Source organism: Dasypus novemcinctus, chromosome 6 (genome assembly GCF_030445035.2).
Source record: "Dasypus novemcinctus isolate mDasNov1 chromosome 6, mDasNov1.1.hap2, whole genome shotgun sequence".
Classification (NCBI taxonomy): Eukaryota; Metazoa; Chordata; class Mammalia; order Cingulata; family Dasypodidae; genus Dasypus; species Dasypus novemcinctus.
In genome coordinates this window covers 52,867,300-52,893,094 of record NC_080678.1, presented here as the reverse complement: position 1 = coordinate 52,893,094, position 25,795 = coordinate 52,867,300, and positions in this window count along the sequence as shown.

Below are 25,795 nucleotides of genomic sequence, written 5' to 3'. Positions count from 1 at the left end.
CTCAATTAAATGGGAAACTCCACAAAGAAACTCATAAAATCCATAAACACAGAATTTACACAATTCTAGGGGAATATGTTTGACCTGAGAGTACCTGCCACTAAACATTTTGATACTTAATTAGTGCTCTGTTAATAGGAAAATGTTTTTCAAACTTTAGGGAACCTATGCCACCCTTTTAATTAACATTAAGAATCTCAAATTCCACCTTTCCTCCAGTTCCAATTGAATTAATTCTAATTCCTTTGGGAATAATTTTCTACAAAGAGGGAATCTTTTATTAACAGGAAACCTTAAAAATACTCATATGCAAGTAGGGAATATTATAAAGTTGTGTGATAAAAACTCTGGAGTAGAATTTTTTAAAAAAGACAAGGTGGGCTTTAATCACCCTCAAGTTCACACCCCCACCATATATAGCATTGTAGCACAAAAGGGTCTTTCTCTTTTTTTCAGTTATGAAATTAAGGGGTGGAACTCAATTTCTAATTTCCCTTCACATTCTGATATGCTATAATGTACATCAGAAATAGAACAGAGTCTTAAATTGTGATGAGGATTGATGGGAAATGTAAAATAGCTGGCTTGCTTCCTAGCCAGATAATTTTCTTAGATGGAACTTCAGGGAGCAAGAATACCACATGGAAGGAGGGGAGAAAAGTATCAAGAGTCAACATCAGTCCTTACATATTATCTAAATTGGATCTGGTACAGGAAAAAATGGATGCAGTCAGTCATACTTGGATGACTCAAAGGCCAAATAGTCTAAGAGGAAGAATACTATTCTCCTGCCAAAATGGCTTTGAGATCTGTTCAAATAACTGGCTACTAACTGCATCCATGAGAAGGACTTGAAAGTGTCTTCTCCCCTTGACACATAGGTTGTGGCAATACGTAGCAATATTCTTGGCAGGAAGTATGCATGTGTGTGTTCTGACCCAGACTGGTTCTTGTCCTTTTGAGAATGCCAGCTAGACTGTCATCCTGCAGCACTTGAATATGTGTTGCCTGATATGATGAAAATTGAATTAAGCAGATAGAGAGTAAACTGATACTGTTGTTGAATTCAGGAGAAGTTCAATTATTTGCATATAGAAAGGTGAGGACTCAGGAATAATTTTGGGAAGGAAAAAGGATTTATTTATGACTGGCCAGGTTTGGGAAGGTAAAAGGATTTATTTATAACTGGCCAGGCTGGGAGCTTCTCATTCAAAATCCAAGCCCTGAAGAAGCCTTTTGAGTTCTTTTTACACAGAGGAAGGGCCAAATTGTTCTTTGTTTCAGTGCTTAATAAGCTTTAATTAACATATATCTTCCACATCCTAGGTAAGCTTTTAGCATGGAGTCCAAATATTCTCGATAAGCTTTTAACACATTTGGTTTGCATTTTCCCAGAATATTTAAAATTTATAGAGTTTGCATTTCTAAACTGTTTCCCTGGGACTGGAGTTGTTGTCATGGTTACCAAGGGCAGGGCTGCAGTTCTCACAGTCCCAAAGGCAAGCTCAGTCAGGTTATCTCTGAAGAGATGAACAGCCCCCTCCCCTCCATAGCCTATATCAGTGCTACTTTGAGGACATGAAAATCTCAGGGAAGAGTCATAGGGAAATTCTCTTGAGATAATTTTTGTCACTGCATAGTATTTATCCTAAACTGACATCTAAATTCCAATTAGTATAAAAAATACTCCACAGATTTAAAAATTTCTATTTGAAAATCTTTATATTAGACAGTCACTAGAAAACCAACTGTTTTCCTTGTCCAAGAATTGGCCTTATAGACTTTTTGCTATTAAAATGACATAAAAATATCTGAAACATTTATAGATACTTAAAAAAGCATATGGTTTTTGATATATTTTCTAAAAAATACTGAATTTTTAAAACAAATAATGAGGGCAGCAGACTTGGCCCAGTGGCTAGGGCATCCATCTACCACATGGGAGGTACGTGGTTTAAACCCCGGTCATCCTTGACCCATGTACAGCTGGCCCATATGCAGTGCTGATGCACCCAAGGAGTGCCGTGCCACAAGGGGTGTCCCTGCATAGGGAAACCCCACACACAATGGGTGTGCCCCACAAGGAGAGCCACCCAGTGGGAAAGAAAGTGCAGCCTGCCCAGGAATGGTGACTCACACACAGAAAGCTGACACAAGATGATGCAACAAAAAGAAACACAGATTCCCGTGCCTCTGACAACAACAGAAGCAGACAAAGAAGGAGATGCAGCAAAAGACACAGAGAACAGACAAATGGGGTAGGGGGAGGGGAGAGAAATAAATAAATAAATCTTAATAAAAAGAAATAATATGAGTAGAAAGATTACATTTGTTTTTATACTATTCTTGTATTTTCAATTTTCAAAATATAAACATATGCTATTGACATAATAAGAGAAATAATGTCATATTTTAAAACAATGTAATGACACTCACTGCTAGCAATTATGGAGAGTTTACTCTGTACCAGGCCTGTACTCTGCATTCCACCTGCACACACTATACATTTTAATCCTCTGAAGTACCATATATAGCCAATTAAGGAGGAGGCTTATCAAGGTTCAGTTGACTATCCAAGTTCGTATACTGAAAAGGTGGGATTTGGACCTAGGTCTCTTGTGAGTCTGGGTCTTTGGCATGGACTCAAAGAGAAATAGGGCACTTCTTCAACTCCCCATTGTGGTCAAATGCTAAAACTGTCATTAAGATCACACCACTAAAACAATCCCTCTAATATGGCAAATCCTCGGTTCTTATTCCAATACCAGATATTTTTTTTTCATCTCCTGCCCTGCCCTTCATCCCCTTTATTAACCTGAAAGTCTAGGAAATTATTTTCTTTAAGCAAACCACAAGAAACATGATTCTGAAATGGTATTTAAGGTACCTTCTCAAGGTACCTTATAATTGTTATTGCCCATTGTCTGCCCCATATCCTAGCATTCATCACATACTGTCTTGTATTGTGATTTGTGTATATTTAACTTCTCTTCAGCCTATTAGCACCTCAAACAAAGAAATTGTGTTCATTGGCCTTCTTTTTCCAACTCTACCTTCCAATGCCTAGCATGAAAGTAGGTATGTTTTGTGTCTGACTGTATGTGCATATATTATGCACTCACCAAATAAACATTTACCATGTTCCAGACACTGTTTTAAGAACAGGTGATACAGTTGTGAATAAGCAGACTAACATCCTTGCCCTCATAGTGTCTATGTCATAGTGGAGGAGACAAAAATAACCAAAACAAGATGCATAGTATGTCAGAGACTGTCAAGTGTTAGGGAAATTAATAAAGCAAGGAAGGAGTAGAAGATATGTTGGGTGGGGTGGTGGTGGGAGAAGTGATATGAGTTTATATCCAGTAGCCAGGGACAGCTCACTAAGAAAGTCACATTTGAATAGAGACCTAAAGGAGTGAGGGGGCATGCTGTTTGCTGTAGGGAATCCCAGTTGGAGGGAATCCCAAGCGTAATGGCTTCTGTGGCAGACACATGTCTAGTGCTTGTGGGGAACAGAGAGGGGGTACTGTGGCTGGAGTGGAGTTAATGACCAGGAATATTTAGAAGAACAGGTCAGAAAGGCCAGATTGTGTAGATCCTTGAAGGCACAATGAGGACTCTGAGCTTTATCTGTTACAGGAAGTCACATGAAAGTTTTGGCAGAGAAGTGACATATTCTAGCTCTTTAATATGTTTACTCTTGCTGCCATGTCAGAAATAGACTATGAAAGGAAGATTGGAATTGAGTGGAGAATTGGGAGACTATTGTAATATATCAGTAAATGATGGTGTGGCATGGACCAAGGTGTAGTATTGAAGACTGAAAGAAGTAGTTGGATTCTGAATAAATTTTGAAGGTAGAACAGATAAGATATACTTAAAGATTGAATGTAAGATATGAGACATAGAGAAATAACTTGATTCTAAGGTGTTTGTCTTGAGAAATTGGAAGAATGGTGTTTAGTTGACTAAGATGGGAATGTCTATGGAAGGAACAGGATTTAGAGGAGAGGGCAGGAGAGACAAAGGTCAGCTTTTGATATATTAAGATGTTTATGGAGAACCAGCTGGATCTGTCAGTAGGCAAAAGGATATATAAATCTAGGGTTCAAAGGAGAGGGGAGGGACAGAAGTGTAAATTTGAGAGTGATCAGCACAAAGAAAGTATTTAAAACTGTGAGACACAATGAGATTCACAAAGGAAAGAGCATGGATAGAAAAGAGAATTCCTTCCAATATTTAGAGACCGAAAGGAGTAGATATAGAGGTAGGAAGAAATCTAGACATGTGTGGTCTCTTATGAGTAAAGTGTATCAGTCTGCCAAAGGGTTTCCAATATAAAGTACCAGAAATCTGTTGGCTTTTATATAGGGTACTTATATGGGGGTAAAAGCTTACAGTCCCAAGGCCATGAAAAGTCCAATTCAAGGTATCATAAGTACTTTCTCACCAAAGTTAGCTGCCATGTGTTAAAGCAAGATGGCAAGTGATCTCTGCTGGGATTCTGCTTTCACCTCTGTGCTGCTTCTTCCTCTGAGACTCCAGGGGCCCAGCTTCTTTCCCATCTCAGCTGTAGACTGGCAAAGAGCTTGTCTTTCAGGGCTCCCTCTCTCTCCTGGCATTGGGTTCATTTCTCCCTGGGCCTTCTATATCCATTTCAGTTGTTCTGTTCTTTTCCCAAGATCACCTGCAAACTCTCAGATGAGTGGCTCATCTTTTCCCAGGTGCCCCAGGGACAAAAATGACAGAGTTCTGTCACTTGCGTATATTTTCTTGAGTGAGAGTCCTTTTTAAATCAGACCCAGGAAGGGGGCAGGAACTCAATCTGAGTCATGCCTCTGGGGTAGTCAAATCTAAAAGCCTAATTTTAACAGGCAATCTAATCAAAGACATCTCAGCCAAATTAAATGCAACCAAAGAGTATTGTACCAGAGGAATAGAGTATTTTACAAACATGGTTTTTTTCTTTTGGTGATTCATAAAATAATATAAAACTACCATATCAAGTGAAGAGGGAGGGAACTACTGTGTCAAATGCTGTTGATGGTTCAAGTCAGAAGACATTAAGCATTGAGCTTATATTTAGTAACATGGAGACATTGGTTGTGGGGAGCCCTGCAAAGCAGGGTCCTGGAAGGCTGGAAAGGAGGCTCCAAGGTCACAGTGAAAATGTAGATAAAGTGCACCTGGAGAGCCTGGAGATAAAATAGGAGGTGCCCACTGGGCAAGGTCATGTGCTGAACTAAATGTACTAGTGTGGATAAGAAGTAGAAAGAAACTGAGTTATCTGTAGGCTTATGAATAGAAGAATAACTTTTGTGTTTGTAGTGACCTAGAAATGCAAATCTCTGAATGTGCTGTTTCCCTTTATGATATAAAATAAAGTCTGTGTTCAAGCCAAGTGCCTGAGGTAGTTGCAAGCTCCTCACAGTCCACCTAGCCCCAGCTATTTTGTGTCTTTCATTTTTCAGCCTCACACTCCTCACAACTCAGGAACCTGTTCAGCTGCTTGGGTCACAGCAAGTGGCACCTGAACAGGAACCTGAAGCATGGGGGAAGGAGTACACTCATTTCATGGAGTCTGGATTATATGGGAGTGCACTCATTTTTTTTTTAAGATTTATTCATTTCTTTCCCCTCCCCCCCAGTTGTCTGTTCTTTGTGTCCATTTGCTGTGTGTTCTTTGTACTCATTTTATGGCATTGTGCACACAGGAGCAACAAAGGAGCAACGTGGAATTAATTCAGGTGTGAAGTTCTATCCCAGGGGAGGTTGTTGGCTGCAGCTGATAAGTGGGATAGAATCACCAGGTATAAAAAATGGTGAACCACAGTTCTTCTCAGCACAATTAGTATGTTCAAGTGTTAAAGGCACTGGTGTCTGACTGAGATTCCAAGGTCATCACCCAACAGAACAGTTTTTAGATTTTGTCCAGCAGACTTGTCCTTGGTTTCTGGAGGAAGGTAATAGGGATACTTGGCAAAAGGTGGGTAAAGACTTAAGAGACCGCTATGCTGCTGAAGGTCTGAGTAATATCCCAGTAACTAATTTTACATTGTGGACCATGAGTCATGATTCATTGGATCCAGTTTGCGTAAGTGAAAGAGGTGCTATGCAGGGTAAGGAGACTTTGTTACAACAGTCTTCTGCTCCTCCAGTAGAACTAGAGAGTGATAGGAAAGGTGAGGAAGACAATTGTGAGTCTTCCCCTACAGCTATCCATAGGCAGCTGTCACAATTGTCTTTAATGGATCAACAAGTATTGCAGAAAGTTGCCTCTGTAAGTCAACAGTGCCTTCCCCCTAATGTGGGTTCTCCTTCCCTAGTGTTTTCTGTAGCTGTGTCCCCTCCTGTCCTATCTCCTTTGCATGCCAGTCTCCGGTCCTTCCAGGTGGAGGGCAAGGATATTTCTGATTTCACTCTTTTTCCTATCATAGAAAACCCTGATCCCAACAATCTTGGCCAATATGTACATCTCGTCTGCTTGAACCCATTCCTTTCAAGTTGTTAAAAGAATTGAAATCTGCTTGTAGTACATATGAGCTCACTTCCCCACTCACTTTCACCTTAATAGATTTGGTAAGTCAAAATCCTCCTTTATTTCCTTAAAGATTTATTTATTTGTTTATTTCTCTCGCCTTCTCCCTCCCCACCCCTCCCATTGTCTGCTCTCTGTGTCCATTCACTGTGTGTTCTACTGTGACTGCTTCTATCCTTATCAGCGGCACCAGGAATCTGTGTTTCTTTTCATTGCATCATCTTGTTGTGTCTCTCTCTCTTGGGCAGGCTGTTCTTTCTTTGTGCCATGTAAGGAGAGCTGCCCAGCATGAAAGAAAGTCAAAATCCTCTTTGTCCCAAAAATTGTATGGTTTTAGCTAAAGCTTGCTTGATGAGAGGCCACTATTTGTTATGGAAAGTAATTGGCTTGAAGAGTGCAGTACTCTGGCTAAACATTATCAGGCTCACAATATTGCTATTACTTTGGATGTTCTTATGGGTACTGGAGCCTATGAGCCTTTGAAACAAGTACAACATCCTGCATAGGCCAAATGCTAAATAAAGTCCTTGTTAGTGAAATCAGGCTTGTAAGGTAACTCTCCATTAAAGTGTTAACTAAGATAAGGAAACTATTCTGGCAGCAACTCTGCAAACCCCCTGCTGTCTATATGATAATATAGCTGTGGGCTAGTGAGGGTTAACAGAAGTAAGCTGCTAGAAGAGGAGAAAAACATAGCAACATTGGTGCTCTGTTTTGTTTCCATGGTAATTCTGATTGGGCCCATTTAACCAAATTAATAAAATTAGTACAAAATTTTATCAAGGTGTTAAAAGGAATTTTTGGTTTTAAATCAATAGTTTACTCCTACACTTCAAGTCTCAGAGTAGTCTTAAAGAGTAGTAATCCAAAAAATGTGTGTTAACGGTCTGTCTAAACTGCTAAATAAAAAGTTTAACTACATTTTTGCCGCTCAAGTTATCTTAACTGGTTGCTGATAACTAATAAAAGTGTTTCTAAGAGCAAGCTTGCATGTTATAGGAAACATGGATTCCAGAAGAAATCTTTAAAAACAGTAAAATCTAAGACATGAAATGATGGATAACTTAAAAACAGCTATACCAAAAAAGTAAGAAAGTAAGAATTATGGGTCAATCATAAACTGTATTTGTGTGTTGTACGTGTTTTGTGGTTGTCTGTTTGTTCAATGTTGGTGTATATTTTATACTTCTGGATGGTAATATAAATTAATAAAAGCTTCTATAAAAGAGCTCTATTCAAATGGTCAAAATTTAAATAAGTGGTTATATTAATACATAAGTTTAAATGTTAATAAGATCTCTACAATGATAAAAATTGTAAGTCTTGATTAACAAAAGTACTGTAAGTCCTTTCGTAAAGAATAGTTCTTCCCAAGATTGAAATGAACAGTTTATTTTTCTTCACAGGATAAAATGAAGGATATAAAATTTAATTGAATATTTAAAAATGTAAAAGGTTTGTGGGAGTGCTAACAAAAGTTTGTTCAAAAAAGTGTGCTTTGTCCTAAAATTATATGGCTAATTTTCATAAACTCAAAATCAAAATGAACATATGCAGGATGGGACTTAAATGCATGCGGCAAGTTGTAGAAGGTTTTGTGGTAGCTTTAAGATACTTAATTCCAAAAAGTCATTATTAAACAAAACCTGAATTGATAATAATAATAAAAGGTAATTTTATAACAGGAAAACTTGTCCATAGCCAGCCTCCCCTGCCAACCTGTTTCTAAAAGACTGTTCCTGGTATTGCATGCTACTAAGTATTTAAAGGGAAGAAAAGTTCATTATTTTAACAAGTTTGTTTAGTGTTGATGGTAATTATATGTTGTGGGAGGTTTGCCTGGAGATAGTTTCCAAAATTGTTTTGGTAACTTATGTATGTGGGATGTATAGAATGTGTTTTTATTATTAAGAAAACAGAAAATAATTTTGTCCTAAAATAAAATGATTGGTTATTAAGAAAAGGTAAAATGTGGGACTAAACCTGAATATAGAATGTGCAAAAGATTTGTGGAAAAGAAATTTTTGTGGTTACAGTTAAGCAAGATTTGATGGATCTATCGATAAAGCTTTAAAAGGTTTAGCAGCAAGTAGTATACTAATGCAAAGTTAAAATTTTGTTCTTTCTCCAAGTTTTTCAAGTCATTAGTCTGTTTTAGTAAAATTTATAAAAAGTTTTTATCCTGAATGATTAATATACAAAGAAAATCTGTCTTATCAAAATAGCTTCTTGTGCTTTGACCTTATTTTCTAGGTGTTGGAAGAAGAAAAGGTCTTATCTCTTCTAAAGGAACATAATGTTCAAACCTGCTTTCTCAAAATCAAATTCTGAAAAGCAGCTTTTTATTTCAAACTGGTTACCAGAGATTTCTTCTTTTACCTGCAGCCTCTCACCATCCCACACCCACAAGTCAGGACAGAAAGCTCAGGTTAAGGTTATCGCCAAAGAGACAAAGAGCCTCCCACTCATAGTGCACATCATTTCCCCCCTTATGCCAAGGCTTAACTTGCTAAGCTTTGGCATAATTACTGTTGGAGCTATGAGATGGATGGCTGTTTGTTGTTTTGATTGATTATTTTACCTATCAATTTTTAGTGTAGCATCCAGGACTTTGTTTTTAGAAGTTTAAAAATTTTCATTCTAGACAGCAGAATCCTTCAGGCAGGGCTCCAAGAGGGCCAGAGAGAGAAATGAGAGTCTCAGCTCTGGGACTCTTTGGAATTTGTCAGGCTCTAACGAGAATAACATTTGTAAACTAAATTTAATGGCCAAATAAAGATCTAGATTTTGGAAATGAATAACTGAATGTTAATTAATCAAGCAAAAAGCAAACTTCTGACTGTACTGTGAATAAAATGGCCTTTGAGGGCACCTCCCACCTCATACCACAGGAACCTCCAAAACCCACACCTGACTTGGGGCTCTCAGCCGCCAACACCCAGGCCCCACCCACCTTCAGCAGCCACTCCCAGAAGGCACTAGGGCTGCCTCCTGGAGCAGCCTGACCAAGGGGTCCTGGACAGGCAGGGTGGCAGCCTCTGGCTAACAACCCAGAGGAGGTGGGATGAAGGAAAGGGTCCTGTGAAGTCACTCTGCCAAGCAGCTATTTCCCTGACAAAGAGATGACACAGAAGGCACAAGGGTCAAGAGCAAGGCTGCCTTCTGAGGGAGTCTGGGCTTTGGAAATGGTTTTGAAAGAAATTCCAAAGTAAATAGACCCTAAAGTCATGAGGTCACAAGTGGAACAGAGAGCAGTGCTGGGGAACTCACCCTGCAGCCCTGACTCTAGTCAGCTGCACATAAAAGGGGCCGGAACAAGAGCAGGGCTCCTGAAAGCTAGGGGGTGGTCATGGGTACTTTGCCAAGGACCTAAGAATCGGGCACTTGCCAAGGTCACTGAGCTAGAACATAGTCCAGCTTGTGTGTTCAGTCAGCTGAGTCACCCTCCATGCATCCTTAGGAGTGCACTAACTGCTGAGGCAACAGAATTTCACCCTTTCTGGCAAAAAGTCTTTTAGGGAAGAGAGGGGAAAGGTTCAGAAAAGGTAGAGGAAAAAAGATTTAAAAAAGAGAAATAAAATATCACAACCACACACACACAAAAGTAGGAGAATTTGGGTGGTAGGTCTAGAAGGAAAACAAATGACTGTAAACAGACATGTGACTAGGAGAAAAGCAGGAGCTGGAATGAATGTGTGAATGTGAGCATTTTTGAAGGGACCAGGACACCTTACAAGGTGAAAGTGTGCTGTGCAGCATGTACTGCACTACGTTCCATTGCACGTGCCCCTGGGTTAAACCTCAGCAATCTGTCACTGAGTCACTGACATCTAAAGTGCAGCTGACCTTCATGATAAGGAGCTGAAGTCTCACACAGGCCTTTCTGACTCCTGAGTCCCAGGGAGATGCTAAGAACAGGACTCCCAGGGGAGGATATTTCTGAGACCACTGAGTTGACTAATGTGCTATCACATGACAAAGGTTCCCCAGTACGATGAAGCAGAAGAAGCTATTGGGCAGCTGTTAGTTCATTTCTTAAAATACAGAATCCCACTGCTTAGCAACCAAAGGGAGGGACAACTGATAGTGTGATAATAATAGGCTTAAGTTGTCTGTCTATTGATCTTTCAGGCATATTATGTATATAGGTTAATACTGAAATAGAAGCTTCTATCTCCAAAGCTGCTCTAAAATCATGTTTTATGAAGCACCATGGAAATAAAATAAATTTGAGACTCAGTGAATAGCAGAACATTGAAGAGAAGGGAAGGGAAAAGAAATGAGTCAACACAATTACTGTTTGGTGAACCTTCAGCATGGTGTGATATGCTCCAAAGAGGACAGCAAAAGTCAGACTAACTCAATGAGGAATCCAGGACTCTGGGGAAGGAAATAAGCTCATATTTGTAAGCAGATTGTTCTTCTACTTCTAAAACATTTGCAGAGAGGTACTGCATGGAACGTACAGACCATTCTAGCAATAATGCTACCCAAACCCCAACTTTGCTCCTGGAATACCTACCTGACCCCAATGTAACATGTTTTGCCCAGAAGTTGCAGCAGGAGAGTGTGTTGTATATACAGCCACTCTAGACTGCAAAGTAAACACATTGAAATATGAAGGAAAACAACGTGAAAGTGACATCAATAGTACACATACAGTATCCTTTAAAACAATAAAAAATACAGAGTCGTAACCTCAAATATATGAGAGATTATGGGCGGGAAAAAATTTCTTGTCTATAAATAAGTCCTATAAAATATGTACAACACATGCATACAGAGTATATAGGAAGGAAATGAAAGGCAACTATACGGTAATTGTACAGCCTAATTAGTTGTGATTATAGGTTTTTTTTTTCCTTCTTCATGCTTCTCTGAATTTCAAAATTTTGAATACAAATGTCACCTTAATTTTATCAGCAGATAAAAATGAAAAAATGAATATTATTTTTTAAAATCCCTGCTGTCTTCACTCCAGAATTTTAAAAACTGTTTTCAAAAATAAAACATTACAAAATACAAATATATTTAGGAACACAAGTATATTGCTGGCCAAAGGTTTACATGTTATAAAAGGAATACACATGCACATGTACATATGTGCACATATATGGAAACAGTCATTCAAATTTAAACACACAGTAATTTTTTAAAAGAAACAAATCACTAGAATATCAGAAATTAACTTGTTACAAATCTGCTCATTCAATATTTCCATATAAATACAACATAGGAAGGTGATAACTGCCTGCCTGATGACCACAGCAAAGAGCATTCTAGGCACCTACTGAAATTGCTCTCCCGTCTCTGAAATGAAAAGCCCTTTGGAGCTCTAATGAGGTCATTCCTGCCTCAACTACATCATCTAATCCAAATACATTCACAGACAAAAAAAGATATTGAAAGCTTAAAGGAGTCTTACTATAAACATACATAACATATTTAAATTTTTCTCATTAAATCCACTCAGAACAAAAAGAATTCCACAAATCTCCTTCAGAACGACATGGGTACAAATATGAGTACTAAGCCACTTCAAAAATGCACTCTGGGAAAGAAATTCTTTGACTCCAAATAAATCCTATGAAAGAGAAACAAACCCAAGAATATATTCGGTATCTCTTTCTGGTACAAAGGTTTCCATGACCCAACTTAGAAGCAGAGACCAGATGCAAGGATATCCATGGATGAACTCAGGAGTAAAATAACCATGGAGATTCAAATAGGACACTGATTCCATAAGTTTACTAAGGCAAAATCTGATAATCTACCCCTAAGTTACAGACATGTGCCTAAATCCTTAAAATGAAGAAAGGAGGCAGAAAATCTACTCATTTTACAGCTGCCTTGTATAGTGGGAAAGGCCTTAATGCTCACTCATCCCAGAGCCAGCCCCAGACAGGTTTCACCTGACTGTGATGGACTGATCCTGACTTATGAGAAAGACTTGAGGCTGTGATTGATTAGCAATTTCTGCTGAGGGCACAGCTGCCTAGTGCAATCAGGGGTCATGAGCTAAATCTGGCCCCCTACCTGTTTTTGACCATAAAGTTTAATTGGAACACAGACACACTTATTTATCTATGTATTGGACCTCACTGCTTTCACACTACAACAGCGGAATTGAATCATGGCAACAACATACATATGGCCCATGAAGCTGAAAAGATTTACTGTATTTACTCTCTGGCCAGTTACAAAAAGAAATTGTCACCACCTGGTCAACAACATTACTGACCACTGGACACTGAATCTGTGCTCAAGTAGGTCCATTGTAAATATTATGCCCCCAAGGTAGACCTCCCCACACAAGTAGAGCAGGAAACAAATCTACCTTATATTGAACCCAAACCCACTTATAATTTACACTCTTGCTCATTCCTACCCTCTGGATGGTCAAGCAGGAGTGAGAATTCAAATACCTAAAAGGCAGCATATAAATATGTTAGTAAAACTTTGAAGGGAAAATGCCACCTGCCTCAGTGTTTACAACTAGGGACTGTTGACAAATGTGGAGAACTGGAAAGCTTGTGCTCCTTCTCCAGGGTACAACTGCAGCAGGTTCTGTCCTGCCTGGGGATAGGACTATGGGCCCAGTGTGCACAGCTTCTTCCTCTCCCCCCAAAATAATCAGCTATCAAGATTTTAATGTTAAATACTCCACTTTTTAAATGGTGGAATTTAAATTTAAAACATGTTACAGACCATATTCAACCCTTCTCCAGGCAAATTGGACCCACAAACACACAAGCTTGTGATTTCTGTGAAATCTGTCTTCTGTAAGACATCCCATCTAAATCTAAAGACCAACACCACGACTCCTTTCATTTTCCTTTTTTCCAGGCTTATCACTCTAGAATTAGCTGGGGAGATCAAGGAAGCAAATTTGGCATGCAGAGGTCAAGTGACATGAAAAGGCATTTTTATAAATTCTTGCTTTGAGACTACATAATGGTCACATGTGCCAAAAGAATATTTGTGAGGCTCTCTGTTAAAACATTGAAAGAAACAAAGAAGAACACCAAGCATGGGAAGCAGATTTGGCCTAACAGATAGGGTGTCCACCTACCACATCGGAGGTCCAAGATTCAAATCCTGGGCCTCCTTGACACTTGTGATGAGCTGGCCCAGGCGCAGTGCTGATGTGCGCAAGGAGTGCCGTGCCACACAGGGGTGTCCCCTGCATAGGGGAGCCCCACATGCAAGGACTGCACCCCACAAAGAGAGCTGCCCAGCATGAAAAAAATGCAGCCTCCCCAGGAATGGTGCCACAAACACAGAGAGCTGACAGAGCAAGGTGGCACAACAAAAAGAGACACAGATTCTAGGTGCACCTGTCAAGAATATAAGCGGACACAGGAAAACACACAGTGTATGGACACAGAGAACAGACAACTTGGGGGAGTGGGAAAGGGGAGAGAAATAATAATAATAATAATAATAATAGTAATAATAATGAACAGCAAGCAAACAAGTTAATCGGATGACCCATCGATGACCTGAATCATAATAACTTGTTTTCCTTTTGACTGACTTGGGATGTGAGGTTGACTTTGTACTTCAGAACCACTATCCAGCACTAACGTGACAAACTCCACAAAATTACCCTGAAGGACAGAATATACGCACAAAGTAAATTTCATCTCTGTACATACAGATCTACACATACCACTTTGATTTCTTTATAATTTTTCTTTTGAGAAAGAATTAGAAGTAAATTTTAACATTCACAGAAGTAACGTGCGCTTGTCAGAGCAGCTAATTCAAAGGTTTTAAGAATATTGGACAACTCATTTTGTCGATTTTCTGTGACACTCCAAAACACAGTGGTCTGGAAGAGATGATCCCCAATCCAGGCTCTTTTGCCAACATTGGAATCTAGAGGATGATTTGTGAAGGACACACAACCCCACACCCCACTGCAGATTTAAAAACACACTTTCTCCAATTCAGAGAGAAAGAAGGGGGAGAACAAGTTTGTATTTTTACACACTACTAATTGACAGTCTCAGGAACTGAGGTACTCGGGAATTTTTATTTTTATGAAGACCCCTCAGAATCAAGAAATGGGGTGCTCATAACCTGCTGATTGTAGATGAAATTGGTAGAGCCACTCTGAAAGGCATATATATTTAAGAAAAACCATTGTATTAGTCTGACAAAGAGATGCTGACACAAAATACCAGAAATCTGCTGAACTTGATAAAGGGTATTTATTTGGGGTAGGAGCTTACAGATACCAAGGCATAAAACATAAGATATTTTCTTCACCAAAGTCTATTTGTGTGTCTTGGAGCAAGATGGTTGCCGATGACTGCCAGGTATCAGGCTTCCTAGTTCCTCTCTTCCCAGGTCTTGCTTTTCTCCAAGCTCAGGGATTTCTCTTCCTGGGGCTTGCTTCTCTTTCCTCTGTGTGCTTACTTCCTGGGACTCCAGCTTAAGATTTCAGCACCAAACTCCAACATCAAAACTCCAACACCAAAAATCTTCTAACATCAAAAAGCTCCAGCTCTGGATCAGCAGAATATCCCTGTCTACATATAATAACATGACTTTAAAATGCTGTTTGACCTAATGTAAGGGGGAAATGGAAAGGAGAAATGAGTATATATGGCTATGAGTCTATAAAAAAGAGTCTGGAGGTTGTCAGAAGGATTGCCATTATGCACAACTGAGCAGAGTCTAAGAGACAGATAAAGTAGATACAACCCCAGGTATTGGTTCCTTTGAGGGCTAAAGAGACCCACGGGTTCTATGGTCATGGCAGATGGGGTTCACTGCCATGTCAGTTGGCCCTTCTTTGGAGCTGGTGTTTCTGCGTGATGGAACTGGACTCAGATGGGATCTCTTTTCACAAGACTTTCATGCTACTTTACTGGAATTGTAGTTGGTGTTGGGGTTTAAGATATATTTAGGGGATTTCAATCTCTGGACGACAATAGGATAGCCAGGCCCTGAGCCTCAACAGACTTCAGCTCCTACACTCTTATTTATTGGACTTACCCCACTCAGCTAAGATGGAGTTGAAGAAGGACAACCACACCATGGAGCCTAGAGTGCCTACAACTGAAAGCAGGAGGATTGCATCCAGTATCCATGTGAAATCTGAGACTCCTCTTGACATAGAGGTGCAATGGACACAAACAATCCAAGGTCCACAGAGAAAAGGTGGCATTGGTGTGGGAAAAGTGGCCATGGTGGCTGATGGGTATGGGGAATGGGAGGAAGAGATGAGATGTGGAGGCATTTTTGGGACTTGGAGTTGCCCTGGATGGTACTTCAGGGACAATCACCGGACATTGTAAATCCTCCCAGGGCCCACTGGATGGAACGTGGGAGAGTATGGGCTATGATGTGGACCATTGACCATGAGGTACAGAGATGCCCAGAGATGTACTTACCAAATGCAATGGATGTGTCATGATGAAGGGAGTGAGTGTTGCTGGGGGGGGGGGGGGGTTGTGGTGGGGGGGGGGGTGGTGGGGTTGAATGGGACCTCATATATTTTGAATGTAATATTTTTACAAAATGAATAAAATAAAATAAAAGAAATGATCACTTTCATTACTAATCCACAGATAATTTAAAACAATAAAATATACTATACTTAAAAAAAATAGAAATGATCACTTCCATTACTAATCCACAGATAATTTAAAACAATAAAATATACTATACTTAAAAAAAAAAAAACTCCAGCTCTGACCTTTGTCATGCCCCTTTATTTTATCTTATTTTTTTTAATTATTTATTATTATTTTTTTAAATTACATTATGAAAAATATGAGGTCCCATTCAACCCCACCGCCCCCGCCCCCCACTCCCCCCACAGCAACACTCTCTCCCATCATCATGACACATCCATTGCACCTGGTAAGTTCATCTCTGAGCATCACTGCACCCCATAGTCAATGGTCCACATCATAGCCCAGACTCTCTCACGTTCCATCCAGTGGGCCCTGGGGGGATCTATAATGTCCCGTAATTGTCCGTGAAGCACTATCCAGGACAACTCCACGTCCCGAAAATGCCTCCACATCTCATCTCTTCCTCCCGTTCCCTACACCCAGCAGCCACCATGGCTACCGTTCCCACACCCATTCCACATTTTCTCTGTGGACATTGGATTGGTTGTGTCCATTGCACATCTATGTCAAGTGAGGGCTTAGATTCCACATGGGTACTGGATTGTCATGCCCCTTTAATCTGTGATTCTCCACCCTCCCCTGTGAGGGGATTCATTACCCTGCTGATGTGGCCCAATCAAAGCCCTTATGATAATTTAGTCATTCCCAGGTACAAAGCAATGTACAAACATAATCCAATATCTGTTTTTGGAATTCATAACTATATCAAACTGCTACCACCATGAAGAGAAAACCCTTCTGTTATACTGACAACAAAATGAAGAGAAGGAAAGTGTACATTTCCCACCACTGGCCAATTCTTCAAATCTGAAACGGAAGTTTCTGGGCAGTGGGAGGGGTGATCAATGTACCTTGTGGAGAAAATCCAGAAATGTTCCTAATATGATTAAAGGGTTAGTGCTGAATTTGACGGAAGCCACAGGAGCCAGGGCAAAAAAACATTTTAATCCTTTTGGCCAGCCAAGGGATCCATGAAAATGCTATAAAACCTATGGAAACAAAAGAAAGAAAATACAAATTCCATGCTGGGAATCTGTTGGAAAAGGCAAGGGTTGCCCTTTTGGGCCATGCTCTAGAGAATGCATGAGAACCAGGCCAGGAATGCTGCAATCAGGGAGCAAAACACTTGAAACAGGGCCCATTTGAATTTCTACATGCAAAAACACGAAGATTAAACATGTAAAACAAATATTTTTAAAGGGCTTAGTCCAAATCTCAACCTAGGTATGCACTGACAGAAATCCATATTGCCTGAAGCAGAAGACATTCCCTGTTCCTTGAGCAATTTGAACCTTGCCATGTAAAGACTATCTCCAGCTGCTCCACCTGACCATCTTCCTCCCCCACTCCCCCTTCCTTCCATCCCTAAGGACTGGCAGGCCCTCCAGTTACATAACCACTTAAAAAGGAACTCATGCATATTTAGAATCTGTTGCTTTAAAATATTTCTTAGCTTCCTTTCAGGCCACTTCCAGCCTTAAACTAGGTCCTAGAATGTCACTTGACAAAGAAGTGGGGCAAAGGACACAAATAGATGGGTCAAAGAAGAAAGCCTAACTCCATTTCTAAGAAATGCAAATATATTCAAGTTCCTTTTTGGTTTTAGCCTCCCATATTAACAAAGCGTGTTTGGTGGTGGTGAGAGTGAGGCAATTTGACTGTACATACCAAGACACTGAAAAGCATTTGTACTTGCAGTATAGTAATTCCTCTAGAACTTATTCTAAGGAGATCATGTAACATGACCACAAAGCTGTTACACACAGTAAACACTCTAAATATGCAACAGAAAATGGAGAATTAATCAAATTATGGGGCAGGTCTCTAAACTTTTAACAAAGTTAAAAGTTTTGGGTTCTGATGCTCTCATATTAGAATTTGTTGTAGAAATTTTGGTAATTTTTATTTTCTTTAAATTTTGCTTTCTTTAAATCAATACATTAATTTACAATCACTGTAAATAAAACATGCATGTAAATTTTAAAAACCATTTTTAAATAATGGCAGTTTAACCTGGCAATCTTGCAGTAGTTTGGCTCCATTAACTTTATAGGTCAAAGTATTATCTTGTATATATTTTTTAAAATTTGTGAACTTTTAAAACTTCTTGTTTTCCACCTTCCAACATTCCTATATATTGCTTAAGTAGTAAAATTCATAATATATAATAGGCTCATCCAATTTCAACAGAGCCATACACAATGTTTATCCATTTTTATTATAATCTGAATTTCTAGAGAAAACCAAATATTACCAAAATTCCTTGCCCTATCTGTTATATCTGCTTGACATAAAAACAACAACAAACAAACTTGTATGTGAACTGACATTATTTCTTTATATTTCACTTTTAAGAACAAATGCAGGGAAGCGGATGTGGTTCAACTGATAGAGCATTCACCTACCATATAGGAGGTCCAGGGTTTGAAACCAGGGCCTCATGGCCCATGTGGTGAGCTGGCCCAAGTGCAGTGCTGCCACACACAAGGAATGCCATGCCATGCAAGGATGCCTCCAAATAGGGGTGTCCCATGCACAACTGGTACACCCCACAAGTAGAGGTGGCCAGCATGAAAATAGTGCAGCCTGCCCAAGAATTGAGCCACACACACAGAGAGCTGACACAGGAAGATGACACAACAAAAGGGAGACACAGATTCCTGGTGCTGCTGAGAAGGCAAGTGGACACAGAAGAACACACAGTGAGTGGACACAAGAAAGCAGACAGTGGGGGTGGGGTGGGGGAGGAGGGAAGGGGAGATAAATAAATAAAAATAAATCTTTAAAAAAAAACAAATGCAAGCTCTGCAAAAAACAAAATCAGACATTATGTAAACTTTCCACCTTTATTACATACCTACAGTGGTGCCTTGGGAATGAACCACATAATACAATTTTTCTTGGCCAGTTTTATTTAAAATGTAGTTAAGTGAAGTTGGTAGGTCATAATTGGCCATCTCGTCATAACTACAATCTAAAAAGGAACTGATTCACTGAAATATTACACACAAATAGAGCAGCCTACAAACAATACCAGCATATACATAAAGACTAATCACAAACTGACCACATCTGGACAAACCAGTGCTGAGTGGAGGAAGCAGAACATTTCCAGAAGCCCAGAAGATTGCTTTAGCCTGCTTCCTGTCATGCTTCCCAAAGGTAACTATTATCCTAATTTTTCACACCAAATATAGTTTTATCATTCCTGGAAATTTTATATGAATGGAATTACACAGGATGTATTCTTCTGTATCTGACTTCAACCATGTCATATAATTATGGGTTGTTATTTCTCATTCCAGTATGAGAATATACCACATTTTAATTTTCCAGTCCATTGTTGATGGGCATTTGGGTAATTTCCAGTTTTTCATTATTGTGAATAGTGCTACATGAAGCATATTCCTGTTGTGTCTTTAGGTAAAAGCTCTCATGCTTTTGTTTCAATTCCTTGGCAAGCACAGTTTGACTGATGGGAAGCAAGCCTGGAGGAGACCATAGAGCTTCCTTCTCTAATGCCTGGTCCTGGGCACAGGACTCAGAAGCCCTGCAAGTGAGTAGTGCACACATGTGTGTGATCTTCACCAGGGATGGAAAAGCCGGCTGTTCATGAGCATTTATGATGGACCAGACTCTGTGCCAGATGCTTCTCATGTATCTTCTGTAACTTCCCAATTACCTTATGAGGTAGGTGTTTATTATCCCCATCATCAGGTAAGGAAACTGAAGCACAGAGGACCTAGATAATGTGTCCAATGTCATACAGCTATTAATTGCTAGAGCCAGAAGTAAGAGAAAGAAGAGAATTTCAGAGGTGAGAATTTCTGGAAAGAAGAAAAATGAACATTTGGAATACATGTTTATGGAGGAAGGGGAAGGAAAGGGATAAAATTCACCCAGCAGTCTCCAAACCAGCAGGAATGACAAAATGGCTCAAGAATTCCTAACTCCTGAAAAAGTCGAATGCCTATGATGTAATTATTCATCTATAATGTCCTCTACTGCTTTTTATTCAATTAAGGAGGTGTAAAATCTTTCACAAGACATCAGTTTCCCCTCTCCTATGACCTCAGAGTCCCACTCTATCTGCCTTCACTGCTGAAATCCCCACACATTTGCACTAAGGACACTAAGGAAAGAGGTCCATGTTGTAATCAACTCAAATATACCTGAAAACCCAAAATTCACCCTGAATAACTGAAAGAGTCTTGTGTTTCCAAGACCAGGTGTTTCCTGGGCTGTTCCCCATCCACACATCAAAACCAGCATCTGTGAGAATGAAGCCCAGGCTGCTGTTGGCCAAGTTAGAGACCCAGATGCTGGAATCTGCAAGGAGGCCATGCTGCAGAAACAAAACTGGCTTGGGACCTGAAAGACACTCACACTTAACAGTTAGCGCCAAGCTTCAAAGCAAATGTGATACACCTCTAAATGGATCATTTGTAAATGATTCCACAAATAATGAAAGAGAAATGAATTAAACTATTCAGATAGCAATGTACATCTACATAACATTAGTAAGAATGTTTTTAAACAGTGATGGCAGGGTTGCAGCAAAACTAGACTATTTTTACATGCCTAGAAGAAAGACATATTGGCTTATTTTTTTTTTTAACATTGGCTTATTAACTTTGTAATATATTTTTAAGAACTTATAAATAAATGATGTCCATAATTTGATCCAGTAGCTGCATTTCTCACAATGTATCCTGGAGAATAAACCAAAAGAAAGAAAGCACAAGTTCATAAATATTAATTCACTTGAATATTCATATACATACATGTATATGTGAATTTATTTTCTTCTCACCTGTCCCTGGGACTCTGTGACATGGTGGAAGTAACACAGACTGGGGAGCTGAGAAACCCCATTTCATCCAGAAGAAAAGAGCCCTTGGCATGAAGGAGATGCAGTGGATATAACCCGCTACACTTTAGAAGTGCTGATCCTATTAAGCATCATGTGCCATCCACAAAGAAAATATTAAATCCCAGGGTAGAAAATCAGTGAGAACTGGGCACTAATTGCTTGATTGCATGAAGGCAAGAACGTGCAGAAGAGATGAGGGCATGGGAAACAGGCCTCCCTCCTGCCTGCCAGTTCTCTCACTGCTCCCAGCAGGGTCTGAAGGAAGGCAAAACATAGCTCTTGCACATCCCAAAACCCACCAAGGATTTAAGTATTTGCTGGCAAAAGAAGATCTCTGTGGGCGGGTTATGGCCTCTGCATTCGCATCTTCTAGTCCTGGGTTCTTAACATTTTTGTTCCACAGACCCCTTGGCCAGTCAGGTGCAATGAACACTGCTGTAATTTATCCACTGTACACATTCATAAGTGAAGGAAAATGCTAGATTTCAATTAGATGCTCAAAAAAAAAAATTGAAGAAGTTGATGTATTTTTTTCAGTTCAAATTCATGGAACCCTGGTTAAGAACCCATGTTCTGGTGAGTTGTTTTAAATGATTTTTTTTCTCACCTTGCTAAGACAAGCTGATTGAAATGATAATCAGTAACTATTGAATGCTTATGTGCTGTAGGTAGTGGGATGAAAATGCTCTGAAGTTGGTCCTATTCCCAATTAACAGAATGGGGAACTGTGGCTAAGAGGTGTCAAGCAACTTGCCTAAGGTAGAATTACAGCTAGTAAGAGGGGGGTTGGGATTTGAACAAAGTATATCCTATGCCAGGTTCTGTGCTTTTAGCCACTTTGCTAGAGGAGAAAAGGTTTAACAAGAGAGAAGTCAACCTAGAACATACAGAAGGAACCCAGGGAATGATGGGCCAACAGAGGAAAGCTATTTTAGAGGGATGTGCATCAAGAGCTTGGAAGAAAATAATCTCTTGTAGGTGGAGGAGATAGAGAATGGAGGCAGGGACACCAACCTCGACACTGCCTGCCTGACGCTGCCCACCCGGGCAGTTCTCCTGAGGACCAGCCTACTGCATGCACCCCAGGTCCACAAGGCCTAGCTTTGTCTGAGCAACAAACCGACAAGACAAGGGATGCCCCACACAGATGTGCTCCAGGAAGACTGGGAGCTGATGGCAAGGCCAAGAAGGATCACTTCTTGGTCCAGAGATGGGAAGGTACCTTATCCAGGTCATGTAAATCATTATCACAGAGCTGGCAAAGAGAAGCAGCACAATGGTGACCACCAGGTTTGGCCCAAATGTGGGTGGATGTGAAGAGGCCATTACTCAGGCTCCAAAACTGAATATGCTGCAGCCAAAAGCCACAGGAGGAAGTTGATCGGGAGAGTGGGGAAGTTCCTCCTGCCTCCCAAGCTCCTGCCCTTCTCCACTGCAACACTTGTCTCAACAAGCCTCCACCACGCTCTGAAAAGGTTGCAAACACCACATTGTTCTCCAGGGAAATACCAAATGGAAAAGTAAGCAATAGGTCAAGCATAGGGGCAAAAAGATGGCTGTTGGCATGAGCCAGGCCTTGGCTTTTACTAGTTGTGAAACTTTGTAGGAGTTATTCAACCTCTCTGAAATACCACGACGTGGCGCGTCAGCTCCAGCACCGCGGGGGCGTCGGCGGGCAGGCTGGGGGGCTGCGGGCCCAGAGCAGCAGCGTCGCGGGCAGCACGAGCACCGCGTGCTGGTAGAGCGTCTGCCCCAGGCAAGGCAGCAGCTGCCGCACCGACGGCGAGAAGTCGGGGAGGACCTTGTAGCGCCGCAGCGCGGGCACCCAGGGGCACACGGCGTCCAGCAGCACGAACGGCAGGCAGAAGCCCACGTAGGTGATGATGGAAAAGATGACGGGGAAGAAGGGCGACTGCGGGAAGGCCTCGCGGCTTCTCAAGCGGTCCCAGAGGGGCTGCAGGAACAGCTGGCCCGAGCCGCAGAGGACCTGGGCGTCGGAGCTGTTCCAGTGGCTCATGGTGGGGCCGGGCCAGGCTGCTGCTGCCCGCGTGTCTCGCCGGCTTTTCTTGGGACGCGCGGTCCCGCCCCGAGTGATGTCAGCCGCGTTTTCAATCCCCCTTTCCTGGCTGCGCAGAGCTGGATGAGGAGGTAACCCCACAAATGAGCAGGGCTATAAACACACAGCCCTAAAGCTGCCTGAATGGGCTTTTACGCTAACTTTTCATATCCGTGCAGTTGACATTTTCTGTCCTTTTTAACTCACGTACAATTTGCACGCAATGCACAGATCTTCAGTGTAGAGTTGCCCTCAGTTTTGACAACTCAATTCACCCATGTCATCACCAACGCAAGCAAGAGAGACTATTTCCAACACCATCAGAAAGTGCCCCTTTGGTAACCAATAAAGAATTACTTGTACTTTAAACGCGTGTGTGTAACTGCACGTGTGTTTTCATAAAGACGCAAACATGATTGCGTTTTGAGAAAAGAAAAAACTTTTAAGAGAGACGTACCCTCTGTATTTTGGATCTTTTCTGCTCTACGCAGCCTTAATTGTAGCTCCAAGCGAAGACCAGCGGCGAAACTCGCCTTCCGCAGAAGGATCCGGGTCCCCCGGGCGCCCGTGGGGCAATCAGCGCAGGAAATGGGACAGGACCAGCGGCCGGTCGGTCTCAGCGTCTCCGAGACGGCCTTTCCCGCCCTGGTCGCCGCAAACTCGAGAACCGGCTGCGCTCAGACTCACCAGGTGGGTCCCGCTGCCCGAGCCTGAGAGTCGACCCTCCGCGGCGCCCCCGGGGCGGGCGCACACGAGCAGCTGCGGGAATCCCGGGGCACAGAGGCCCTGGAAAGCGGCCCCGGCTGCAGAGCTTCCTTTTAAAGTTAAAAAATAATAATAAATAAAATAAAAATTTTAATTAGATTTAACACACAGAGCCGGTGCTGGTCTGGGTAAAAAGCCACTGCATTTCAGGCTGGCGTGTAAGCAATGAAATCAGTAAACCGCCCACTTTGTTCCTCCAGAGAATGATGCGGGCGGTCCTGACGCTTCCCAGGAGGCTGGTGAAGGAGCAGATGATGTCGCGCTACCCTGACCTTCCCGTGCCAGGCTTCGCGGCGCCACCCTGCCCCGTGCCCTCCAGCCCCTTCCCCAAAACCTCGACCCAGAGAACCCGCTGCGGGGCCGCCCTCATCCCCTCTCTTTTACACCCCCGAACTGGGGTCATCTGAACCGACGCTGAGCACACGGAGGTCGGTACTGGAGACCCCCGGATCAGCATAAACGAGCCCCGCTTTTGACTGCGTGGCTGACATGAGACGCACGGGGCGCTTAGAGAATAGAGGCTTGCGACAAAAACTTTGGAGCCAGCGACCACTCCCAGTCTCAGCTTTGCCTCTTCTATCTTGTGGTTGTGGCCAGCTCTTCACTCCTTCCAAGCTCTGGTTTTCTTGTCCCTCCAAATGGGAGTAGTAGTAGAAGCCATTTCATGAGACTGTAGTGAGTATTAAATGGAAAAAAATAATATAGCAAAGCCAGCAGGTAATGTCTGCCTATTAGGTGCCAGGCGCTAGCTAAGAGCTTTACCTGAAGCGATTTCATTTACTCCTCTGGAGAGCTGGGTTCCCCACCCTGCCAAGAAGTAGGTATTATTCTTATCACTGTGTTTACAAAAGTGAAGTCATCGTGCCTGGCACTTGGTAAATACACAAAATACGATACATATTTTAAATTTTACTTCACACTTTACATAAAAATAACTGAGGAAGTTTGTAATTAAAATGAATATTATGTAAAAAGAAATACAGAATCATACATTATGAGGAAATAATAATTACAACAAAAATACATAGGCCCAGAAACATATCATAGGGTTTATAACATAATAATTTATAATATATAGAATATATAAATATATACATATTCACACACACATAGGCCAAGTCATGAATCAGAACTTCTCAGTTGGTATGTGGGCACCACTGGTAGAATACACAGATATTCTTTAGATGCCAATTCCCCACAGTCCTGAAACAGTAGTCTCTGGACCTACAGTAGCCCCATTTTTTTTTTTCTTAAACCCCAGGAACCAGGAATATTATCATATTCTGCTTTGCCTGATGAGAAAATGGTTCAGAAGGAACTGAGCTTTTTGACAGTCAATTCAAGAAAGGAAAGAGGAAGGATTTTTCTAATCCTGATATCTAGATGGTAGTAAAAACCACAGGTGCAATTCAGACCTCTGGCCTCCCTACTCTTTCTTTTCTTCCAGTTAGAGAACCTGTCCTTTCTAGGCTACATCCTCTATATACTGTTTCTTCTTCACTTCTAAAAGTGGTAACCCAGGAATTTCTTCTTTTTCTCCTAAAGATGGACCTGCCTTTGAGCTGTGTGGGGCTCAGTCTTGTAGCGAAGAGGGACTAGGGAACTCATTTTTCAGGATTACAAAGGAATTCTGCTTTTAAGTTATTCTAATTTGTCCTCAAAGGAAATTAGGTCAAGACACAAATTGCCTTTTTCAGCACAGGCCACCTTTTCTTATGGTTGCAGTTTCCATGCTTGGATGCTTTTGATGTCTTACAGATTTTTTAGGTGGGTGGCTAGAGGTTTGCTTAACTTGGGCTTAGATCTTAGGTTTGCTGTCAGGACTGTCTCCATGAGCCCCACCACCAACCAAACCATCCTTTACATTCTTTGGGCTTCCATCCTCTATCCCTAAGCCTGTTAGGATAATC